The sequence below is a fragment of the Columba livia genome, chromosome 4 (assembly GCF_036013475.1).
Source record: "Columba livia isolate bColLiv1 breed racing homer chromosome 4, bColLiv1.pat.W.v2, whole genome shotgun sequence".
NCBI classification, from domain to species: domain Eukaryota; kingdom Metazoa; phylum Chordata; class Aves; order Columbiformes; family Columbidae; genus Columba; species Columba livia.
The window spans coordinates 10710177-10735854 of NC_088605.1; the positions used below are offsets into that span (position 1 = coordinate 10710177).

The window sequence follows — 25678 nt, forward strand, 5'->3', positions numbered from 1 at the left end:
GGCATCATAGAAATTAAAAGTTGTATGTTCTGTGCCGGTTCTATCACTGACCCACTCTTCACATTTAGCAAGGCCTTTCATCGTTTTTCTCTTTCCTACAGTGGTTGATTTAAAGGATGAGCCTTTTGCGATTGGAGACCTCTTATGTTATGTGATTTGGTCAGGCTCACTCTTTTTTTGTGGTTTCTGGGTCCTTCTGTAATAAATATGCTATCAGGAAGCTGCAAGGCTGTAGAGACACACAATTCTCTAGCCATTTGCAATTGATTTTTTTTCAGGTGTTATTATCATCACAAGATGTAGCTAATGGATCCAATGCTCTGTCAAAGGCTGCTCCTGGTGATAAGGTTTGCTTGTTTCTATTTGTTTGTTAGTTATTCCAGGAAGAAAAAAAAAAAGCATCTTAAGTTTTTAAGCCTATTATGTGGTATTCCAAAAGGTCAAGTTGCTGTTCTTATTAAATACAATTTAATTGAAAAGGGACAGTAGCCTGGATCTTCTTCAGGCGTAATGAAGCAGGCTATTGATATGCACCATGTGTCCCTGATTAAAATCAGAAGGCTAGGAATGTTCAGCCAATTAGGCAATTTGTGAGACATTGGCCCAATTAGTTTGGGACCACAGAGAAGCAGGTACGCCAAAAGATACTTTGTGTGCTCCTTGTAAACAGAAAAAGAAACTATGTGGTGCCTAATAATGTTCAGGCCAATAAAGCAAATTAATTGGCCCAACTCTCTTGTTGCACATTATTTGTCCTGTAGAAAGATTCATCTATAGTAGAAATTTACAGTGTAGTTAAATATAACAGCAAGGAAACAAAGTGTGTTTATTTCCATGAAGCGAAATAACTATTCAGTGAACACTAGAAATTCACAAATAACAATTTCAGAACATGCACTAAAAATGAAGAGCCAAAGACATTAGTGAAGTTTCTTGTATGAGATTAGCAGTGAAATCACTTACTTACAGCTGTGCTATGATATAGACTAGAAATTCCTATTCTTGTTCTAGCTCTGTTTGCTTTCTGGCTGCGTTACATATGGTGCGTATGCAGACAAAAAGCACAAGTTACTCATTTCAGCTTATTGAAAATAGGCAAAAAGTGACACAGTTAGAACTTCAGCAGAACAGAATACAAATGTATATATTTCACTAATTAAACATACGGGAGGATCTCTGAGAACATTAAGGCTTTGCTCTCTGGAGACAACTGGAAAGTTTAAAAGTGAGGGTTGTGTATGTGGGGAAGACACGAAGTCCTCCCAGCCCAAACAGTTTAGGAAAGGTTCTGTGTGATCTCCAATGATCAAATTTGGCTTTATTGACACCTGAATTGTTACTTGAAGATATTAATGCAAAAAAGCAGAAACCCAGACTTTACTTTAACAGCTGAAAAGATCCTCAAATTTTGTATTGCAAATATAGTAGTTTCTGAACACCCCATTTTACAAATCCATCTGGGAGCAGGTGTCATTGCCTAACTCTGCAGCTAAAAGAATAATTTATTCAAAGAAGTACAGATGTCTTTTTCATGATAAATGGACTTTTGGATCATCTTAAGCAGGAGACATTCACTGTGGAAGATGTTTACAGACACAGACAAATAGCTCCATATATTTCAAGTTCTACTTTTGTCTTTCTGGTTTATCAGAAATTACAGCTTATGAAGTACAAAGACACATCTAGTGAAGCAGTATTATTTTGCAAGAGTATGCCTGATCATGAATCTACCCAAAGTGCAGAAAAATGTCTTGGTAGGTTTGATACATCAGAATTATATTTTTTAATATATATATATTTAATTAAAGAAAAATGAAATGCTTAATTAGCTCTGTTCTGGGAGACACACCGGAGATGTTCATCAGATTTGCCACATTTGTTAGAGCTGCAGTTGTTTCTAAACTGAAGAAAATATTGTTTGACATTGGCAAGTAATGATGAGGTAGATGTTAATCCGAAGGTGGCTGGTACTGATGTGCTTGAGATAGTACTCAATTACTGAAGGCGATGAAGTTTTTTTGGCAGCCTGGTGCTGTTCATTGCATTTGTGCTGAACAAGGAAGCAAGTGGAACAAAAAAAATAAGATACATGGATCCTTCAGGGAGTGTACCAAGTCAGAATTAAGGAGTTTGCTTCTTTCACCAGCCAAAACATTTTAGCGGAAAGTTGTCTTAATGGATGCAGCTGCATGGTGGAGTCTGACAGTACCTATCAGGTATTTATTTTACTAGCAAATATAGGGACATTTACCTATGTCTCAGCCCTTTCCCAGCAAAGTCATCCAGAGTCATTGACCATCTGCACAGAGGATTGTGTAGCTTTACCACAGGTAGCTGCTCCATGCTGGGAAATTTACTCTTAAGTTGTACTAGATGAGAAAAGGCAATTCTTGAGGAGAGCAGAAGCCCTTGCCTTGCAGAGCTGTCCTGACCTGAGTACAGAGCATAACTCTCAATTCCTCCTGCTGCACTTCCACTGTATTTAAAATAATGAAGTGCTTACTAGACCATGGCAAATAAGTGTGAGAATAATTTTATAGCCTAGTAGCTATGGTGTTTCCCTGAGAGAGATCAGTGCTAGACTCAGTCGCTGAGTACCTAGTAGAAAATACTGGGAATATGTGCTGGGTAAGGGTCTCCTTTTTCCAACAGAATTCTAAATTATTCCTTGAAAAGTGTAGATTTAGTAAGAAGGTCTGAAGAAGTCCTTATTTTCTGAAGAAATTGTAAGTAAGTGATCTGTGTGTTAAAAGTATTTCCGTACAGGAATGGGGAAGGAGGACGATGTATAGCTGAGGTCAATACTCTGACAGTAAGACCAGTGAGTTAACAAAGATTTCATCCTTCTCTGGCTCATTATTGGTATTTGACTGGTTTTATTTGAGAATATCAGCCATACTGCAAGTGAGGCAGGAAGGGGCCTGTGCTGCACTGTGAGTTGAATGGGGCTAAGAGCTGGGATAAGTACTTGCCTCCATGTGTTCATCGAAACATAGGCAGTCCCAGCCATTTTAAGCACCCTCAGGATCAGATGCAAGATGAGTAGGAGTTCTGAGGGGCCAAATTTTAGAAGAAGGCACGTCATCCTTTCTATAGTTGCAGGAATATAAATAAATAGGAAATCTGTCACAAATATATTAGTTGCTCCACAGGTTCCAGATGTCAGCTTTGTACTGTAACCATTGCACCACATTCCTTTCATAACATTGAAACACAAATCACAGCATTTTGTCTCACCTACCTGTAGTAGTGCTGGTGATGGGACCTTAAACACACTTCTTAAGTATTCCACAGTGTGTTTATCTTATTTTTCACCATGTCACTATTATGAACCTGCATTTTCTCTTAGTTCATGTCCCTGTTATGCTAATTTACCCAGTCTGAAACAGCTTTTCTAAATAGATTCTTCCCCAGCCCCCTGGAAGCACTGATCTCTACGCTAGTCTTTGCAGCAAGGCAAAAGCACTTGCTGATTCTGAAGTGATTAAATATGCTTTTCCAGACCACCACCATCACCAAGACATTACCTAGTTTTCTTGCCCCAAAGGTGGATGTGTTGTAACTTTGTTAGCTTCACATGGACATTCTTTTGAGACCTGGCAGGTGTAAGAAAGATGATGCTTTTTCCAGGAAATCAAAATGCTAAATTACAGGTTATAACCACAATTTTAGAATATATTAAACAGCACAAATCATGATGAACTTTTCTTGTATCTTCCACACAGAATTCTAAAAACTTGTAAAAAAATGACTAGTAAGCTAGAAACCCACAGTGCAATTTGCCAGTTGTATCTCATCTCTGGGTAATCACATCACAAAATATACTCATGAGGTTTTCCTATTCTTTTAAATGCAACTGCGGCATTTGAGGATGAGTTAGGAAGACTCCCTTTACTAAAACGCTACCTGGTAATCCCGGTCTCTGATTTGGGTAGTCACTTGAACTGTAACTTTAAAGGGTGTTTGGATGCTTAGAAAGCATTCAGGTATTAACTTGGCTGGTTAAGTTTCATATTTTCTGGACTGTATATGCTGGTACCCACCCTTCCCATCCACCGTTTTCACTTCCAAATTAAGATATAGATTAAACTGTATCTTTAACTGGTTCCTCCCTATTTGGATATCAGAACATACTTGACAAAAACCTCTTCTTAGCTTTGCACCATTAACAAATTGAACAGAATTAAAAATCAATCCCACAGCATTGTATAATTTACAGTGCCTGTGAGGTTCTTACACAAACACTGCAAGTTAACAATGTAAATATCAGATAGCAGGAAATTTAGGCAGCCTTCTCCATTCCCTCCCATATTTCATTTCCAGTGCCGTGAAAAGATTGTGGGAAGAAAAGAAGAGCAACCACTTTCAGTGTTTTGGAGAAAGAGGCATGCAAAGCAGGCAAACACACAAAATACAAATAGATGCAGCAGTGAACATATTGACGTATGATACGCATTGTTCAGTCTGCTGCTACTGTTTTCCTGGGAGGCACTAAAACAATGAAATGCTCTTTTCTAAGTGAGGATCAAATCACAATTTCCTAAATGTATCTCACAGCCATGAGCTTCACAAGCTCCATCTAAACAGGAATGAGCACCAGCACTCAACTGTTGGTGGCAAATTCTCATGACTGATGCACCAAATCCCCAGAAGATCTTGTGTTTTAACACACCTACTATATTTTTTGCAACATAAATGATGTTTCTCCAGGACTGGAGTCTTGGGTCCTTTGGTAGCAAGTGCTACATGAAACTTTTCCTACAGCTGGAGAAATTATGATGTATTTCTACCTTACAGATTTTCTGTGTGAGATCATAGTTCATACATCAAGAAACTGTTCTCCTTCTGACCACCTATTTTTTTTTGTGATGACAGTAAGAGCATAATAATCTTTAAAATGTCAAATCTCCTTTCCTCTTGGACAGAAAAATGACCAATAATGCCACATTTTTTTTTGGGAAAACACTCAGATGATATTATTACAGAAGTCTTATTTCCAAATGAAATCAGTCTGAAAATAGAGATGAAGTGTGATTAAGAATGTTGAAGTTATAACTTCCAGGGACAAAACTAGATTTAAAAAACTAATCAGTGCATGTGTGTGAAGCTCTATTACAGTTCAAACAATGAAATTTAAAAATATGTCAATACAAATTACTAGAGTATGAAAAACTGTCAATTTCCTTTCATATTGTCTGCTGCTCAGAAAATTTTGAAATGTTTGTCATTGTCCATAAATCTTACTCTATGGAATTAAACTTGTATTTTGTTTGAAATTTGTGTTTTGCTTATTTCCTCAAGCTCATGCTTTTCTTTGCATCTGATGTACTCAGGTATTGTGTCTAAATTTTGTGACACCAGGAAACTTCATTGGCATAATATTTTTTTTTGGTTGATGTAATTTGTGAAAACATTAGCTTGAAAACATTAGCTAACATCAGTTCTAAGACTGATTCTTTAAAAACTCCAAAAGGTAGAATCCTGCAATTGCTGTCAGCACTTAGTCCTTCTCCACTTTCTTACTTATCTTAGAATTTTTGCCTCAGTTTCTAAGTTTCAACTTTAAGACAGTATTATGCTTTTTGCACCATATTCAGTGTTTACTGAAAGATTAGGTGTATTTTATATCTTATTGTGAATTTCTTGGGTCTTAGCTCTCAACCTCGTATCATCTTTATTCTTTTAAAGACACCTGCCACTTTTATGCTTTCCCTTGATTGTAGTCATAAGCTGAAAAAGTGTGCCCGTGATCATTTACTGCAGTTAAAATGTTACTCAAAGGGGAAACTGCAGCTTTCTCTTCTAGAAACCATAAGTATAATCTACAAGATAATCATGTGTTCAGGATTATGATAATAGATGCATAGTGTCTATGAGTCACCCATATTTTTTTATGTCAGATCCAAAATTATAGCTCTCTTTTGATAATTTATACTCCAGTCTTGCCTCCAGAGGAAAAAGGTGAAGGAACAGCTTCCGAAAATTAAATACCATTTGGAGAACATGAAAATTCACCTTTCCTGACTTGGAATTAGAGTTTAATTGCAATCAAAGAACTCTCCAACCTAAATTGCAATTGCAGATTTTACAGCCACATCTGATGGTTCATGTCTTGAAATGAGTTTCATAGAATGATTTACATCAGTTTATCCTCATTTTGGTAATAATACTTCTCTAAGAAAGGGCTTCAGCTGAGGTGACAGACAGGTCTTCACTAGTTCTGAGTTTGTTTCTCCTCCAGTTTTCAAATATTGAATTGTCCCACAAATGTGCAAGCCTGATAGCAAGTCTTTTTTTTTACTTTTCTTGGTCAACCCCAGTTGGAAAAACCTGAAACTGTAGCCTTAATGAATTATCATAGCAAATGGTGCAATTTTTGTAGTCAAGCACGTCACATAATATGCACATTCTGTCCATAAGAAACGTGTGATTCTTCTTTGGACAAGACGATAGTGGGGTGTACCAATAATTGTATTACACTGAATTCAGTGTTGCCCTGCATCAATACCATGTAGTTGACAAACTTGGTTAGGATACATTATTTAGTTTGAACTACTTGGTTGTCTGGAATTGTTCCAGCTCTCAATTTGGGGTCTTAACCGAAATTTGGTACAGCTGGAAATGTCTGCTCTTTTCTAAAACCCAAGTTCCTTTCTGTGTCATAAAGAAAAGAATCTAAGCTAGAGAAAAGTATCTAAGCTAGAGAAGGCAACAGAACAAGGGAGAAAGCATAAGCAAGTTTATGTAGAATTAAAAATAAAAAGCAAGAAGAGTGACTGTAGTGGGTTGGTCGCAGGTAGCAATTAAAATATAGGTGAATCCAGATTTGTCAACCTCAGGTACAAAGGAAAATCAAATTTTTATTTGTGTGTATTACAAAATGAATTCTATTTTCACCCAGCTAATATGAGGATCCTGCTCTCTGAAATTTAGGGAGATAAATCCAGGCTTGAATGTTTTGTTGTTTCCACTGTGCTCTTGATTTCATCTGAATGTGTACTTGTATAACAACAATGATAGAGAGCTATCCTGCTTATATGAAGGGCATTGTATTCCTATTAAACTCATTTTCCACTTACATTAGGGTAATATAAACCAAGCCTAACCTTTGTCTTTTCCCTGTCTTCAAAACCAGCTTAATACTTAATTCTTTTCACAAGGACTGATGATTAATAATTCATGGGTACTTACATAGCACTTCTGGATCCTCACAAAGAAAACATAAGAGCAGGTTAGCCCCTGGGCTGCATTGAAATTTCCTCTGTTGTTTAATCTCAAAGATTTTTACAAATGTTATCAGTTGGCTGCTCAGAATGTGCGGCATTGTAGCCTGTTTTTCTGAAGACTTTTCCAAGGAAGAGCTTATGTGCTCGGAGTCTTGCCTTATTCTCTCCAAGCTGGGAAGACACTGAGATACCCCAAATTATAACTCTGCTGCCCATCACCTAGTGCTGCCATCACATGCCTGCAAGCAGATGTGCTTAGTGGTCCACCTGGTCAGTTTTGAAGTTGAAATGAACATGTGTTTGTTTGGTCTCCTCTTTCAATAAACAACTCCAAAAGGATTAGTATCATCAAGATCATCCTAAATGACTCCAAGCTGATATGCACAAACATTATATGATTTGGAGGCTCCAATTTTAAGATTGCTTTAATAGCTTCAAGCTGATCACATTCTTTCACAACAACTTCTTGCATGCCAGTACAGAACAAACCTAAGTGCTGTCTTATTTCTTCTCACACCTGTTCATGTGAATGCCTCTTTACAGCACTCATCTTTTATACAAAAGCAACATATTTCAATGCCCTTTCCTCAAAGTAAATGCTGTCAGAGAAAACACACCAGTATAAATACTTAGATTGTTATAGGAGATGTTGGAATAAGTAGCTTGACTTAAAACCGTCAAACAATTCTGATTTTTGAGAAATTATTTTTTTAATTCCCTTGCAGACTATGTGTTCACTTCAATTTACACCAGAGCAGGCCATTTATTAATAAGCAGCATTACATCAGAGTGGTAAGCACACAGAAATGATTGTTCTCTGTGTGCTGCAGGATTTCGAGAACACCTTTCGAAGATTTGAAGGGCAGCGGCAGCAGCAGTTTTGAGAGAAGAGTGGTTTCTTAATCAAGCACAACAAATCCAACAAAAAGCTTCCTTCTGTCAAGGTAAGTGATCTGCACGTATTTGGTGGGGAGGACCAGAATACATACTGGTATAATGAAACTGTATAGGGAGGTTCCCTTCAAGAAGAAGAAATGCCATGAAGACAGCTTTTAGAACACAATATCGACTTTTTAAAGAGGATTCAACTGTGTTGAAAATATGTTATGTGAATGTATTCCTTTTCCTCTGATTGTCTTCAAAAAGACAATTTTCAACATCCTGACTGGAACAAACATGCAATCATTTTGCTTCTTGTCAGGTCTCTGTCAGATGTTCTTTAAAAAGGCTATTTGGCAGATGTGTGACACAACACATAGAGAAAAATCTTAAAGGTTTCAGGATAGTGTCAGATAGCTGCGTAAGCTACTGATTAAATGGGCAATTGCAAACATTTCATGGCACATTGTGGCATCTTCTGTTGTACTAACTCTGCTTTTCTATGTCTAAAGCTCGCCCCCTGGGGAAAGATTCAGGTCTATGTATTAATATCCCCTGCTCTTACAATAAAAGTTTCAGCAGCAAAGCTGAACCAGCTTTTGTCATGGTTTCAGAGCAAAAATGTGTCACAAAAATAGGTTACTGACACTTTGTATGCATGAAGAGATACAAACTTTACAGAATATTAAGCGTGTTCCTTAATCTGTTGTGAGCAATTGCCCTCCTGGTAAATCATCCATTTTACCATTTATTGCATTCTGTCCCAGCCACATTATTACCATTTCAGAACAGCATGCCAAAAATCAGCTCAGGCAGAAGTTTACAACTCGCAGAAGTGTGGCCTATTAAACTCACAAGAGCTTGGGAAACCAACATATACAATCTAAGTACATCGCAATTTCAGAAAGGCATCAAACATTACAATTTATTTTATTACTATTTAACCAGCCAATAAATGAGGTCTCTGGTATATCTGAACTCTCCACAATCTTTAGACTGTACTATCTTTTAGGTAACAGTCTTTACTGAAAATCAGTGTAAAATGAAGTGTACTCATGATTTATGTCAAAGAATTCAACCTCTGGGAATGTTTAGAGGCTTCGAAAGAGAAAAGTCACAATAATAGCTCATTAGATCACAATAGCTCTTCTGCATTGAGTGAAAGGTCTTTTTATGGTTGAAATGTTAAATGTCATTTGCATAAATATGCTTTAATGCTTCAAATATGTCTGTTTTTTATAGTTGTTTTTAATCAATTAAAAATGGAGAGTGTCTGTGTGTGTCCTTTAGTAACACAAATATGACAGTTTAAAAAAATAAAACTTTTTTCTTCTAACTTGATATGATGAAGGTTAAACTTATATTTGGATTTTTAAATAAATATCCTTTTTGTCATTAGATAGAGTGGAAAAGTCAAATGTGTAAGGTTAAAAGCAGCACAGACAGACTCTTCATGAAATAATGCTGTCTAGTAATGTAATTTTTGTCAATTCTGCTAGGCAGAATTAACAAATTAGAAAATCTCTGTACAATACAAAATTCTTCACCCCTGTCAATAGTTGTTAATGTAGTTCTCTTTACTCTTCCTCTTAGGCTTTTGAGCCTCTCACCTTGGTATGTTGTTTTTGCTGCCTTGAGATTCAGTCGATAAGTTCACAGTGGGCACTGCTGTACTGTTAATGTATTTAATTATCAGATATTTGTTATTTCCTTACATAAAAAGGGTGGCTTACAACTGAGATTAGTATGTAGATTTGGAATTTTAGTGGGTTACACAATGCTTTTAGAAGAGGTATTCATGTAATTTAGAGCAGTTAAAACATTTACACTATTTTGGTACATGTTTCTTTATTAAGAGCAGGCATCTATTTTGACTCTCATATACTCAGTCCTTTAGTTCTTATGCCTATTTAGCAAGCAAAGAAAAGAGCAAGTCTGTCTAGACGCCAAAACCAATTCTTATCACATGAGACCTCTGCAACCCCTGGCAATGTGTGCTGGGTTCTGGCACTAAGGGAAGGCAAAGTGGAAGATTTTTTTCCATAATGTGTCCCTGGCCTCTCCAAAAACAATGTGCTATAGCTTCACAGCATAGGATTCACCCATTCCCATTTTATTTTGTCTTGCAGAAGGCAGCAAGAGCACAAGGGAGTCCTGTGCTGAAAGTCACAGAGGCTGCTATGCAGTGCATCATACTGATTGTACCACTTCTGCTCAAACACCATTGACTGTAGCCAGGACTCTTCTGTCAAGCAGGAAAATAATACTGCTAGCCTGGAAGCATGGAGGTTTGAATGGAATTGCATTTAGGCTAGATATGAAGATGATTGCTGTATTTTGAGTATGTGTTTGTTTTTTACTAAAAGTAATGAGGACAACTAGTTAATAGAGCAATTTATGAAGTGTCTGATGCAGTCTCCACCACTGACAATTGCAAGTTGGGAATGAAGATTTTTTAAACGGTATGCTCTGCTTCAGGTGTGATTAAAATCAGGAAAGTTTGTTAGAAGTTGGTTCATTAAAGTCCTTTCTGGTCTTTCAGAGTAGGAGCGCACCTGTTATGATTTAAAGCAAAACCATTTCTGGATCAGTAATGAAATGATAGTGTAAAATGTTAATTGCTTTGGCTTAGTGTCTAATAAACTCTGCCACTTTCAAATTTATAACTGATTTTCCATTTGTAACAATTTGTAACAATGAGTAATAGCATAATTTTCTTTTATTTGGCTCTCTCCTGCAAACATCCTGATCCAAGAAAATCCACCTTGTAATATCTCGGTTAGTGACAGCCTTGGCTGAAGTGATCACGATATTATGGAGTCTGGGATTCGGCTGAGCACACTGAAGGTTAGTACTAAGAAAGATTTCTGATTTTAGAAGAGCAAACTTCCTGTCACTTATAGCTCAGCCAGAAGGGATTCCATGGGAAGCTTACATGGTGGATAAAGGAGCTGGTGAGTGCTGGAAGCTTTTCAAGAACGCTGTCCTGGAAGCACAAGAAGACTTCCTCCCCTTTAAAGGTAAGAGAAACAGGAGGAACAAGAGACCCCCTTGGCTTAACTGTGAGCTTCAGAGCCTTCTCAAAACCAAAAGAGAAGTGTATCAGAGGTAGAAAAGCAGACAAATAACTGTTGAGAACCACGATGGCATTAGCAGAGTGTGCAGAGATGCATTAAGAAAAGCAAAGCTCAGCTCAAATTGACACTGGCACATGGAGTCACATGGAAAAGAGGAGGGGTAATGGGCACAAATTACTCCTGGGGAGATTCCAGCTGGACACAAGAGGGAAATTTTTCATGATGAGACCAATCAGCCATTGGAATAATCTCCCCAGGGAAGTGATGAGTTCCCCAATATTGGACACTTTAAGATTCAGTTGGACAGAGTGCTGGGCCATCTTGTCTAGACTGTGCTTTTGGCAAGAAAAGTTGGACCAGATGGTCCTTGAGGTTCCTTCCAACCTGGTATTTTATGGTTCTATGATTATGTGCTGGTGACTCCATTAACCGTAATTTGAATGTTTTCAATCAATTCAATAAAGACAACAATAATTTTTAGGTAGTGCCAAATTTTTAAAATCAGACTGTTACATGTCATCAAGTGAAATGCTTTGCAGAGATCTGAATATATTATGTCAACACAATTACATTTATCAGAGAGATTGAAATCTTGTCAGAAACCCTGCCTTCTATCAGATTCACAGTTTCCAGCTTTAGTGGAGAGAAACAAAAAATCAAGATAGCATTTCACTTTAATGCTTGAAGTCAACAGAAGGATTAACCTGTCTGTCCCCAAAGGGAGGCTTTCATTTGCATATCTATATCCATGGCATGTTCATTTTTAGGAGCTCAGACCTTTTTTTACACTACTTCAGTAACTGATGGATGAACTATAAGTTAGGTTTCATTTCACATACTTTAATAGTATCACAGCTATAGGACCATCCAGCTTGCTCACTGAGGCAGAGGAATGTTGCAGACTCCCATTAATACCTGTCAGAAGCTTTAATTTACCAAAAAGAGTCCTGATTCAGAAACAGCCTGCTGGATTCTCAGAGTTGTAGGGCATGCAGTTGTGCAAAATCTTCCCAAAGCTGATGGAAGTGTGTCTGTTTCAAAGCTAATAAATTTTCTGACCCTGGGAGCAATTTCTGATTTAACAAAGGGAGGCAGCACAATACAAAAGAATTGTGTTCAGAGAATACTCTGGAGCAGCACTTTGACTTTTGCAAATTGTCAGAACCCGATTGACTTCAATGGCATTGTTCCAGTTTGCACTGCCTGGATATTTGGGTCTGCTTCTGATTGCACTACTTTTGTTTTGGTTTGTTTTTTTTCCTTCATCTAAACCCCTCACCTAAAAGATTTCCCCCCAGCCCTGAAACTGCAGGTTCTCAAATGTAGCTATTACAAACATTCAGCTATTTGCTTCCTTGCTCTGGGTCCTAATCTCTGAGAGGAACCTACTGCATCTTGTGGTATCCTGTGTGTAATGCTGAGATACTCTGCTGCATTTTGTTTATGGCAATGTCTAAAATTTACAGGCAATTTTTTCTCACTAATATTGTATACACATGTAAACATCCAGGTTGAGTGTCTGCACTTATCTGGAATATTCAGAAAAGAAGTAATTGTATTTTCTTGCCTTTGTACTGGCAAATGCTTGGGAGGTACAGGGATTTTCAGTTTTGTTTAGTTAGCCTTCAGCACAATCAACATGTTTTCCATTTAGCATTATTTATGCAATACACCCATTAAGGCAGATATTGCATCCTTGCTGTGTGCTTCCCCACACCACGAAAGCTATTGATTAAAAAAAAAGATGGCTACTTTATCTTCTTAAGGAGCTTTATGCTCTACAATTCAAACAGGATGAAAAAGGTAACAAAAACATCTCTACAAAGCAAAGAGATACAAGGCTCACCCTTCTGTCTCAGGAGCTAAACCTTCCCTAACCCCAAACACCACATCAGTCAAAGACTGAAATATTCCTGTGTCCTTATCTCACAGGTAAAATGAGTTGCCTATTTGAACATTATTAGACAAGAAATAATTAATTCCTCTGTAGCTGTGAGCAGAATCAGGTTTGGGCAGCCCTTGAAGCAGGAGAACAAGTCCAGCGTGTGGTGTCAAAACCCGTGAATACTTACATGTGGTTTATAAGCTAGGGAAAGCTAAGGGAGTTCAGCCCCTTCAAAAACCAGGTCATGTTTACAGAGGGCCTAAATCCTTCTGTTAACTGAGGAAATTTTAACACTTTCCCCATATTTCTGCCCTGGGAATATGATGAGTTCAGCTAAGCCTGCATGTGTAACCCCATTCCATCCACAACCCCAATTTGAGATGAAAAATACAGCTACACTCTTTCTTAGCAGATACTTCTCTAAGCTTTTTGTAAAGAACCTCCAGTGATGTAAAGTCCAGTTTTCCAGGCAGTTTTTAATTATCCTGAATGATAAAGCATTTTCTCCTTTGCAGTAATTTAAGTTCATTATTCCCTGTCCTATCCTCAATGGACATGAATAACAGTTTGCTGTCTTAATTTTTGTTGCAATCTTTAACAAACTAAAAGAGCATTAAGTTTCCTTACTCTTGTCTTCTCTATACACAACCAGCCCAATCCTTTCATGTTTTCTTTTTTACACCTTAAATACAACACTCCTCTCTACACAATATGACATTTTCACAACAATACATTTGCCTATATGGTGGCAGCAGGCAAACAAAATCAAAGGCATGGAATTACTAGGAGAAATCTTGCCATCTGCCTCTTGATGCTCACAATATACTAAAACCCGTAGACAAAACAAACTTTGTCGTTTATGTGTTCCCACCAGATTGCTACTGGGGATTCTTATTCTTATCACCTGGAAAACATGAACAATATAGTCACAAAGTCTGCAGAGGTAGTAAGTTATTCATGGTAGTAAAAGTGACAGGTGACTGTGAGGAATGGTGGAAAGAACTGGTCTGAATGACCAGTCAACAACATTTCAGATAGGATTCAATGTAGACAAATTGGTGAACCTAAGAAAAGTTATACAGACTTAACTTAATGGGCTCCAAATGGGCATTAGCAGTTGGTGGGAAGGTCAGGGTTTGGCGTGATCAGCTTCAGGGAAGACAAACAAAGATCAAAGGCATGAAATTGTTTCTGGACATGGAACGGTTTTGCAAATTGGGAATCTTCTGTCTGGAAAAGAGACAACTGGGATGTGAGAAACAAAATCTCAGTAGGCTTGGAGAAATAGGCGGGGACTGTTCTCTGTCTTTTGATATAAAAGAAGTAGGAGTATTGAATGAAAATAATAGGAATCATGTTCAAATCAGGCAGAAGGAAGCTGTTTATTGCATGGTTGGTTGCAGACTTGTGAGCATCCTTGTCCAGTATGCTGTGGCTGTTGAATTCAAAGAAAATTGCTGTGGGCTCACAGGGAGACAGTTCCACAGTTCTCACAGTTCCATGGAAGAGAGCTTCACCAAGGGTAACTGAATACACAGAAAAACACATATAGCGCAGGAATACCCTGAAAAGAAGCTAGTTAGAAGGTAGGATGTCAGGGTAAACCATCCTTGTACTGAATTGTGGTGCTGGTGGTTTGTGGAGACAGAATATTAGGCCACGTGGACCTCCGATGTCACCCAATAATACCTTTCTTCCTAAATTCAGACCACTGTACTGTATTTTTGCCAAGGGCAAACAATATTTCTTCTTCAGAGTAGATGAGTGTGAAATTTTGGGCTTGTTGAAGACAAGTGCAACTTTCTCATTGATGGCAATAGATGGGCATTTCATTCCAGGAGCTTCAGACACAACAAATTGTCCTGGAAGCAAAAACTGGAACAGAGAAACCTGCCAGAATATGGAAATTTCCATGAAGATAATGCAAACTTCAACGTATAGACCAATGTTAATCAGATCATCCCAAATGCACAGAGCAAATGCACAGATTGATGACTGCCACAAAGAAGACTTAACTAGAGTAATATTTTGATCTATCATATTTGAACCTTGAGGTTTTACACTGTCATGGAGATTTATAAATTAAGTGAAACAAATAAGATACTCAAACAAGGTTTATTTTTGTCAAGGCAGTTGAAGCTATGTTAACACCGGTTGATTACAGATTTGAGATGTCAAGCGGGATTGGTACTACACAGCTGACTTGGAAATGTAACCCAGAATGCACAATCACAATAAGACAAGGGCTCTCAGCCTTGAGGAGTTACCTTGGGTAGTGTCCTGACCCAACAGGAGAGTCCCTGACTGCAGACCTTCTTTTCTGAGAAGGACCAACCCCATTGACCCTCCAGCAGGCCTTCATTTACACCCTAGTCAAATCTGAACATATCAGTCCCCACTGGTTGAGGGTCTTCTCTTCTGCACGGTAACAATCACTATGCAGATGTGACAAAAGTCAGCCCGCGCAGGGTAGTTGCTACATCTATGGCTGGTATTCATTACAACTCAACAGCTGGGAGGGCTCGATCTTTGCTAGAGTGGGTGCACTTGCCACATACTCTTTCTCCTAAGAGCCTGGAAACATTATTCTAAAAATAACAGTTTTCTGAAAATAAAATTGCTGTGATCGTACCATGGTAATATTGTCTCATTCTTGTTGTTAGATCAGTTGAAAGAGACTCACAAGACTCTAGTCAAAAGTGAAAGGTTTAGGGCAAAGAATGGTGGCTGATTCTGGAAATGATTGACATTGCTGCCCTGTTAATGGTTTTATCACAGAAGATAGATACAGTGTTACAAATGGAGAAACCTAATTAGAAGTATAACTTTATTTTGCTCTAAAAGCCCTTCCTCTTTTCCTGAGGTGTGACAGCCTCATATGTTTTTTTCTGATTCTGTCATTGATCACTGCATTTTCAGCTATGATCCCTTGCAGAGCTGTAACCAAGTTTCCCCCTAAAGAAGATACAAAATTTGTGTATAACTGTATGGCACAAACACTGCCTCTCGCATCCCGGGGGTGTACTGCTGGGGCCCAAATACTGTATGAAGTGTCACAAATGGTGCTATATACAAGGAAGTGCTGGTTCACTTAACAGCAATTTAGTTGCTTTGTAAAAATCTAAAGCTTTGTGGAACCAATAGGAGATTTCATCAGTTCCCAGATAGGGCTTGCACACCAAAAGAAAATACATGAGTATTTGGGCACCCAGAGTAGGGCTTTAATTTTCCACTTAATCCTCTACACAGAACTATAAAGCCAGGATTTATATAGTTTGGTATGTAAAGTGAAAACATATACAGAGATATGAGAAGTAAGCTGCTGTTGTCATTTGTCATTTATTGCTTGTTCTATAGCAGTGCTTAGTAATCCAGTCAAGGGACAGAACCTGGTGTATGAGAAGCACTGTATACACAAGTATCAGAAGCTTGACTATTTGGAAAACAGTGAGTGTATTCCAATAAATATTTCAGAAAAAAATATTCTCTATTTGTGTCTGGAAAATTAGTTGTCCTTTTAAAATAAGATGGAAGTATCAGTCAAAAAAGATGTTGATTTCTAGCTGAACAGTTGAATGGAAACACGGCTAAAAAGAAAAGTCATCTTTAAATTTTTGTTATAAGGTTTCAGAATTGCACTTCCCAGCAGACAGCCATCTGCTTTCCTTTACGTTTGGCAAGACTTTCATTCCTCACAGAGATGCTGATTCTAGATTTTAGTTTTTGACAAAGTGATAAAGTGTATTGATGGCTTTGGTGAATACGCATCCAAATGAATGTGACTCCAGGTCAAAGAGCAGAAAATTGAATAGTTTTATGAGATCTATCAAGCCTAAAACATTATTTCTGTTGACTTTAGCGGGAGATGAATCAGGGTCTTATGTGACACACTGACATATATTGTCCATAGAGGTGTGCTTTGTATACGGGCTTGAAGAAGCAGTGTGATGCATGGTTCTGTGACTGCTAAGCAAACAAAATGATGCTCCTTTCCTGTGATGTATTTTATACACAGAGGTGACATAGGTTACCATTCCTTGGGCATTTTTTCCGATACTGCAGATACTCCTGTACATTGGATTAATGTGCTTGACATTCTTCAATAGGATTTTATCACACATTTGTCACAAAGCGAGGCTTTTGCTATGATGGTGTCTCAGCAGTTTATGAGGAGAGCAAGGGCCCATCAGCCTCAGCTGGGAAACAGGTCAGAGCCAGCATTAGTGGACATGGAGCAGAAAAGCGCTAGCTGACCAGTGTCACATCAGTGAACTGGGACTTTGTATGTTACACCAGTACAGCAATAATGATGTCTGCTTGCTGGACATACTTCAGTCTATCATGTTATATCTAGATATCTAACTATATAGTGGTATAACTATATCATTCATGTGTATCAACTAGGTATATCATCATGGTATAGCATCTAGGTATATCATGCTCTGGATATGTTTTAGTCTTTATTCTGAAGGCTCTGAAATGAGCTTCTTTCAGAGATGCTGGAAAAGATTGACTAATGGGCTGGAAATTCCTAAATTCTCCTTTTTAAAAAAATATTTTACAATAAATGTTTTCTACCAGATACTAATTGATGTTATTTTTTTATCCCATTGAAATGCACATTCAAGTGTCCTGTTATCTAGTAAGTTTGCTAATCTTCTCGGAAAATCATATTTGAATGCAATGTATTTTCTGTTTCATTGCTGTGAAGAGGTGCACGCTCTTTACTGTGCTGCAGCTTAGAAGTGTCTTACAGCCTGCCATCCCCAGAAATAAGTGATGAGACTCACAAGGTTCCCACTTCTCTAAGTCGTTTATCCAAACTGATGTGTAGGCTTTAAAAGAAATGTTACAGCTGCTAGGGTCAAAATTGTGTGAGCTTCTTATAATTCACTTTTCACAAGAGGAACAAAGGTATTTCTTATGCAGATCTGTGTCTATGCCAGTGATGTACTGAATATCTCATGTGCCACTGTTCCTTCCTACGTTTATTCCTACGTTCATGTAAACTGTTTTATATGGGAACAGAAATTTCCAGGTGGGATCTCTAATGTGTATTAGGTAGGGAGAGGCAACTGAAGACATACTGAGTGTATAAATTCAAGGCTGCTGAATTTAGGGCCACAATTGTGCTCACCCTGAGGCAGCTAACAGAAAATAATAGCAGCGGCACCTATATTTTATCCAGTGTTTTTGAGTGCAAAACACTTTACAAAGGTAGTTAGCAAAGCTGTAATGGAAACTGCAGCCACTCTTTGTGACTTGTCCACCTAGGAAACTACTAACAATGCAGTTCTGTGCCATGAGGTAATTCTGTCCTTTGAGGTCACTCCCTGTAGGTAGAAGAAAGAGTAAGACATGAAAAATGGAGAGCTGAAGTGGTCAGTTGTAACTGGTTCACTTATATTTTTAAGGATGACCTGGCTCAGTAGTACCACTTATATGATAGTTTGAGCAAGTACCAATCCTAGATACCATGGTGAAATCATGCAGGTGATGAGAAAGGTGTTATTCTGCTGTGGAAAGTGGATGCATGATTAAGGTATTTGAGAAGGAGGTGCTTTTCCCAGAGCACAGTAGATACTTGCTTTGTATAGTTACTAGGTGCCTGGTTATTTGGGAAATTCAGATATGGTTGGATTTGAGGTGGGACCTAATTCACCAGACCTTCCTGGCAAGAGAACGTACCAGCTTTACCAAAGCCTCCATTTCTGCCTGGACAGCTCAGGACTCCTAATTTGTTATTTTGGTCTGGTGACCTTTGATTGTCTTGGCAAATAATTGCAGGCATGAGATTAGCATCCCACTTGAGACCACTGCAGCCCAAAGACAGGCAAGCAATTGCTAATGAATAATGCATAGGTAAATGTAAAATGCATTTCCAAACCAGTGAAGTTTTTCCTTCTTTTTTTCCAAGTGTCATAACTTTCAACTCAACACTGCAGGCACTTAAAATAGGCCCACTCCATGCTGTGGAAACTTTTTACCAGGAGAAAGCTTTCGTACCAATGTGAAAGAGAAAACATTTCAGGAGCTCACTTCCTTCTAGTTGCCTTGTTATGAGAATTATTCTTCTGGTCCAGTTTTGTAGATAAACCTCCCCACTGCTTTTCTCCTATATAAAAAGAATGCAAGATTAAAATATATTTGCATACATCTCTTCTGATACATTTTTATTCCTGTTTGAGCTGACATAACGGTTATTCTTGCATGTTATGCACTGTCATTCATTGCTTCCAGCAGTCTCAGAGGCAGGCCGTAGTCACTGGCTCTTCACATCTTTCCTGAGACTTCCAACGATGACAAAATTTCATTAAACATGGTCATTTAATATTTTTTACAGCTTTTGCTTCCAAATGTTTAATTTCCCTCCTTTTTCAGGTTTTTATCTTCATTACTTCAAGGTGGGTGCGAACAACAGTAATCCTTGCTTTCATCCTGGTGTGCAACGGGATGTGGTCAGCAGTGTCTGTATGGAAAGCTGAAGGAGGAAAGGCAGAAACACAGTGCTCGGCATCCTTCCCCAAGGTCTGGAAAATTCTCTTCCAATACACATTGCACTGTGGGAGTTATGGGAGAGAGTTTGGTCTCCACAGGCCCCCGTGCCAAGTTTCTTTTCAGGTGCCTTCTCTGTTGCAGAAGTCTTTCCACAAAGCAACAGCCTGTTTTATGAAACAGGACCAGAGGGAGCAAAGGAAGGGGAAGAGCATTTCTAGGGATTTATTCCTCTTCTGCAGAATAGGAAGCTGCTGCTGTGGGTGCTTAAGTCAATGAAGCATTGGATTTGCTTTCTCCCTGGGCTCGGATCATTAGCTGTCGTGTTATTATCCGTGTCTAGGTTAATCTAGGACTATTTCAGTTCTCTGGGGATTTGAAACATGGGAGAAAAAACACATCCCTCAATGACCTCTTCCTTTAATGGTTACCTCCCCTTGGAGCACCAGGGTCTGTTTGCCCTACTGCATGTTATGGTGGCACTAATAAGAGGAGGAAGAGTCTCAATCACAGTGAACTAAGGAGGCCTTTGCACAGCAGAGAATTTGGAAGGTGCTGATTAGAGCTTGCTGTCTTCTAAAATTATGCACTGTTTTGTTTATAAACTTGCTCCTGAGCATGACTGATTATTTTTCTCTTTAGTAATTGCATCCAGGATGAACATCATGACTGGAGGGCTTGGATGTGGTGATAAAGATGACTCACATCTAAAGCAGGATCACAGTTTATGGAAAAAGATCTGCAGAGAGCAGAAAAGCTGCAAAACCAAGGAAAAGCAAAGTGCATATCTGTATCAGGCATAAATATCCGAGAAGGAGGAGTAGGTACAGCAAACAAGAGGGGATCAATCTTTCCTAATGACAGCAGCAGAAGTGCTGTAGTCCTGATTCTCTGCAGCTGCAAACGGGTAGAGCTGGATCCAGGAGATAAACAAACAAAAGCCTCTTGAAGCTATAGTAGTTTATATCATTCAAAAAGTGGTTCAAGAAACCCTGGAAGTGAAGCTTGCATTTCGTTACCAATAATAACCTTTTGTAAGTAAGTCTGGCTTGAAAACCACTTCAAATGATGTGTTTCAAGAATTGGCTCATTATGTCCATCATGGTTATAGTCTGTCAATTGCAGGGGGTGTATTGTACATTATGATATCAATGTATAGTGAATGACTTCAAACATCACTGGATGCAACTGCTTTTTGAAAAATCACTCTGAGCGCTTGATGGGGACCGACTGTCTTTCTGATCATAAGCAGCAGCCAAGCCAATAAAAGCAATCTTGAAATACAGAAACCAGCTACTTAAAACAGTAGGGATGAGTCTGCTGTCACCTGATTGTTGGAACTGACCACTGCTGAAATAAAATACTGTTTTTCACAGGTCAGTTCTGAAACAATTAATAAACATTTGCAGAAAATGGATGCATGTACTGAATGTATGTTAACACAGGAGCCTGTGAAGCCCTGCAGCTGGTGGAAACACATGACACTCAACATGTCCTTCCACAACCACGCGTATCTGTCAGAGAAAAGCTATTAAATATCTGATTCCAGAACCTCTGTTTTTCTTCAGGTTCATGACCATGTGGTGTGGTAAATTCTTTGTTTTTCAGCTGCAGTAATACTGAGAAGCTCTTAAATTGGGTATGTGAGATCTGGTGGGCCAGAAGTGTCGATATCAACATGTGAACTTTCTCTAACCATGGAAATTTAATGTGAGTCATACCAGACAAACTAAAATGCTGGAGACTTAAGTCTGTAAAGTGACCAGATCAAATAGTTATGTAAAGAAGGAAAATAGATCAGAATAAGCAGGAGCTCATTTTCTGTCATTGGTCTCAATTTCAATACAAAATGATTTGCTGAATAGTGGGCTCTACCCAGAGGCAGCTAATAACTGGTTTCTGATTTTCTTAGTACATGTTTTAAATTACCAGTGGCATTGCAGACATTTTCCCCCACTCCCTAATTAAAAGAAACACAATTTTTTGGTATAAAGATTTAGTACCTTTGGATCCTATATTGTCATAGACTTAAAGTTCCCTTTCTTGGAATACTAACTTACTCTGGTTTTCAGTCCTAGAATAGCTAGAATATTTGTAGCAGATAAGCAGAGAAACAGACACCCAGAGCAAATTCATTTAGTACCTCATGGCAAGGCTACTAAAGGAAATGGCACTTTCATATCCACCTCAATGAGCTTTGATTAGGCCCTTCAGGAACTTATTTCTGTAGGATTAATTCCATTCTGTGATTTCTATTTCAAATTAATAAACAGATCCAGAGGGACAGAATTCACACATCACCCATAAAACATCTCATTCAGCTGTTTCTAGAAGTTGCTGCATAGCTTTTTCTTTCAGTTTTGCTGTTGAGTTTGAAGTCTTTTAAAATGTCATTACCTTTTGCAGCACTGAGACTTTTGCAGTAAGCAGAATGTCAGAGAGTAGGTATGTGAATTCCCTCACATTCTTGCTTGCATGTCGCTGATGTCGGCGAGTTTACTCTTTCTGTGTCAACCATAGTTTTTCTTTCAATTAGTAAGGCGGTTAACTATCAGAGCGTATAATCCCCCAATTTAATTTTTCTCATGTGGTTCATTGCCTCTCTTATCTGCTAATTAAAAAGGTTAAGCAAGGTTTTTGTTGATGAAATGCAGCCACTGCATTTTCTCCTGCAATTTCAGAGAAGTGTCCCACATGTTTATTTATGTTTTATATTCATTTACATTAGCATAGTGTACAAACTCATTTCCCACCAACAAACCAAACCCTTCAGTCCTTTGGAGCCTGGAAAACTGTGGTGAACATGTCTGTGTTGAACATGTCTGTGGCGACAGCTTGCTTTGATCTGTCCATCCATCTGTGCAGGTTTTAATATTGAGCCACTCACAGATGTATTTGCAGAAACCTTGACTTTTTTCACAAAGCCTTTCCTTATCCATGTCATAATTTTTGAAAATGATTGTCATCTTTGCCAGCACAGTAGTTTCCTTAGCTGTGTTTCTAACATGGTGTTCAGAATTAAAAACTTGCACTGTGTTGCTGGTGAGTTAAGTAATTTAAATCACCCCTCATTAAGTGATTCCCATAGACCTTTCGTGAACACATCTCGCCTCTTTATTCCTGAAACCCATTGATGTACCATCATCTGTTTGTGTCTGTCATTCCTTATCTAACACTTTGGCTCCAAATGACTGGAGAAGTGACCATCTTTCCCTTTTTTATCAAAGATCTAGAAAAGAGGAGACCCAACACATCACCAAGGCTCCTAGGAGCAAGGTTATTTCTTGCAAATATTAATCCATTAAGTGCTATATGAAAAGCAGACAAAAGGTAGCAATATATGTATGTCAGCTGAGAAACAACATCATTTGTATTATTAATAAATACAACAGCTCTCATCCATTTTCCAATCAATTCAGATTGCTATACAGCTGTATTATTGGATTATTCACTCTTAAATTGTAGACAGGTGCTTTTTAATAACATAAAAAAAAATCTGAATGGAATCAAATCAGTAAGAGACAAAGGAAGATCCATAATGGAACTGAATTATTTCAATTAGCATCTGTCTCACTCAGGCAGTGTTATTGAGAGAAGCAGGGCTGGGAAGTTAAAGTTCGTGTTTCATCCAAGCAGGATCAGTGGGATCCCTGTGCTGTTCTTGTTGGCGTTCCTGTTCTCAGCAGGAACAGGGCTTGATCCAGAAAGTGCCGACAATTTTTTTCACCTGCCAGGCTCATAATCCTTCCCAAAGTGCCTTTTTTAAGAGTCTTCTAGTTTATGTCTTACCTCTTTCCTCTCTTTCAGAGGAGCTGGAGAAACCGAGGTTGCATTGGATGAGGGGCAGCTGTACAACATCTTGGTAGTACTGAGACTGGGAATTTACTGCCCCATCTCATGCCTTATTCTATAGATGCAGGGTCAGAGGGGTGTCAGGTTTGCAAGGAGACAATCCTAGTTGTCCTTCTGGTCTATCCGAATAAATGTTGGCTAACAAGCTGTGAAGCTCTGGTTGTTGTGTGCCTGGGTACCAGCTCATGTAACATTTGCAGTCAGGGTTTAAGAGCAACTCTGTATGTATGGAGCATATAGTACAAGGACAACAGAGTCCTGTCTGACAGCATATTGTAAAAATAACCTAATAATTCACCTATTAGACTTTACTTTGTGGTATAATTTATCATATAGTCTTGTCATACAGTTTCATTTTACTTGATTGCATTGACTTTTGTTGTAAAAACTCCTATATTAAAGTGGAGAGTGTGTTAGAGACACTTAATTTTTTTTCCTCTGTGATATTTCACTCTGACTTTAAAGTTCTTGGCATGAAACCAGAAGACAACAGAAAACTCATAGGCAATATAACCCCAGTAAGAAAGACAAAGCTCTCTTCTTAGGAAATGTCTATTAAAGAGCTACTTGGGCCATATGGAGAAATTGTTGTTACTCCCTCAGCACAGATATAACAAGGCATAATAGCTAATTGAAATGACAAATTATTTCTATTTAGAATTAGAGACACATTCTGCATTGACAGTATCTCTTTGACTGTGCCATTAAGATGAAGCAGGAAATAAGAAAATCAAAGTGATAAAGAATAGTAGTGCTCATAATGGAGAGCCACGAATGTTTTGTAGAAATAGGCATTGTTCCACTTGTCTTCAGTGAGGGCTGTATTGTATTGGTTGGTGGGAAGATGCCAGTGCACTGTATTATAAAGAAGCCTATGACCTTCTTAAATCACTACAAAACTGCGGCAGATTAACGAAATGCCTTAGGACTTAGAGTGGAAAAACCTTTTTAATATTTCATGTGCCCTGACTTACAGCAGGAAATAAATCAGTATTTCATGTTGTAATAAACTTTAGCTTTTTTTTTTTTTTCTAGGAGTAACATTCATCCAAGAAACTACATTCTTAAAAGAAATATTGAACAAAAACTAGAGAAAGTTATTAAAGCTTCATGTGAACAACCAAACAAGGCATTGCTGACTTTCTATTTGTCTTCCCGTAAAGGTGATACTGTAGCAATAATAGATGTAAGGCAATAATGGACATAAACCAAATAGAAATACTCAGAAAACCAAGGAGATAATAAAACTGGTAATACTGAGGAAATTATAAGTCTGATTCTGACTTTTTCTTATATAGGTGGACGAATATCAGAAACATCACTGGAGTCACCTGGGAGTACATGATAGAAAAAGCAGTCCATGTATCTTGAAGGAAAAATAAGAGACTAAAGTATTGCATGTTAGTTCAAATGTGAAAAGAATAATGAATTATACTGCAAAATGAAGACGGGTGCTAACCAAAATGAGCACATTTTATAAACAAAGATTAAGCCATATTTGAAGTATTTCTGGAGGTTTTCACAAGATGGGGAGGGTTTACCAAGGTAATCTCTTGCTTGTTTCTCATTTCTGTAGTCGTCACTGTGATCGGTAGAGGACTATTCTTAGAAATGAACATTTCACAGATGTTCTTCATTTGACTGAACTGGAAACCTCATTTGTGAAAAAGAAGAGGGGATCTTCAGGGCTGATGCAAACAGATAGGATATTTTCTGAATACATGTTCTACAGCATGAATATTGCGTATGACTGATAGCTTAGGAGAAGGACATTACACACAACCTCTTGGCTGTGCTGAATCTTTTAAAGTATGATGGCATGTTGCCAGCCAAAGAGTATCTTTATTGCTTTGTAATTCTAATAAACAGCTTTAATGATTGGTTAAATTACCCAGGCAATTTCAATCAAATCACAGCTGCTGTTTAATTTACAAAACAGTTAGGATCATCCTCTAAACCTGTGGGCTTTTGAGCAAAATAAGCAAGTGTGAACACTTTCCCTCTTCCAGGTATCATTCCATAAATATTGCTGTATTACAGATTTCAGACTTTAGATCAGTAACACGCATTTAAGTAAATCAGTTTATAGAGTTGTATATGTAAGAATATCTGTCTGAGTTTCACAAGGCACAAACATTTTTCTCTCAAGACGTTAAGGCTAAAATGAGTGCAGTGCAGCTTTGCAGGTGCACTGTGTTCTGGCAAGGCAATGACATTTGTGATAGCCTGCTCTGATGTGTCCATTCACAGACAATGCTGTAAGA

At 38.2% G+C, this 25678-nt stretch overlaps 1 long non-coding RNA gene across 6 annotated transcripts in view; it reads left to right on the forward strand.

Moving 5' to 3' along the window:
- LOC110359266 (uncharacterized) overlaps positions 1-25678 on the forward strand; it is a 44430-nt gene that overhangs the window by 10666 nt on the left and 8086 nt on the right. Inside the window, exons 2-7 of one of the 6 annotated variants that reach the window (XR_010472108.1) lie at positions 8057-8170; positions 10235-10446; positions 10861-10952; positions 19449-19595; positions 21171-21272; positions 24450-24959. This is a non-coding gene — a long non-coding RNA (uncharacterized LOC110359266). Of the gene's footprint in view, positions 1-8056; positions 8171-10234; positions 10447-10860; positions 10953-19448; positions 24960-25678 lie in introns of all 6 variants that reach the window. The other 5 variants (XR_010472109.1, XR_010472107.1, XR_010472106.1 and 2 more) reach the window with 5 other exon arrangements.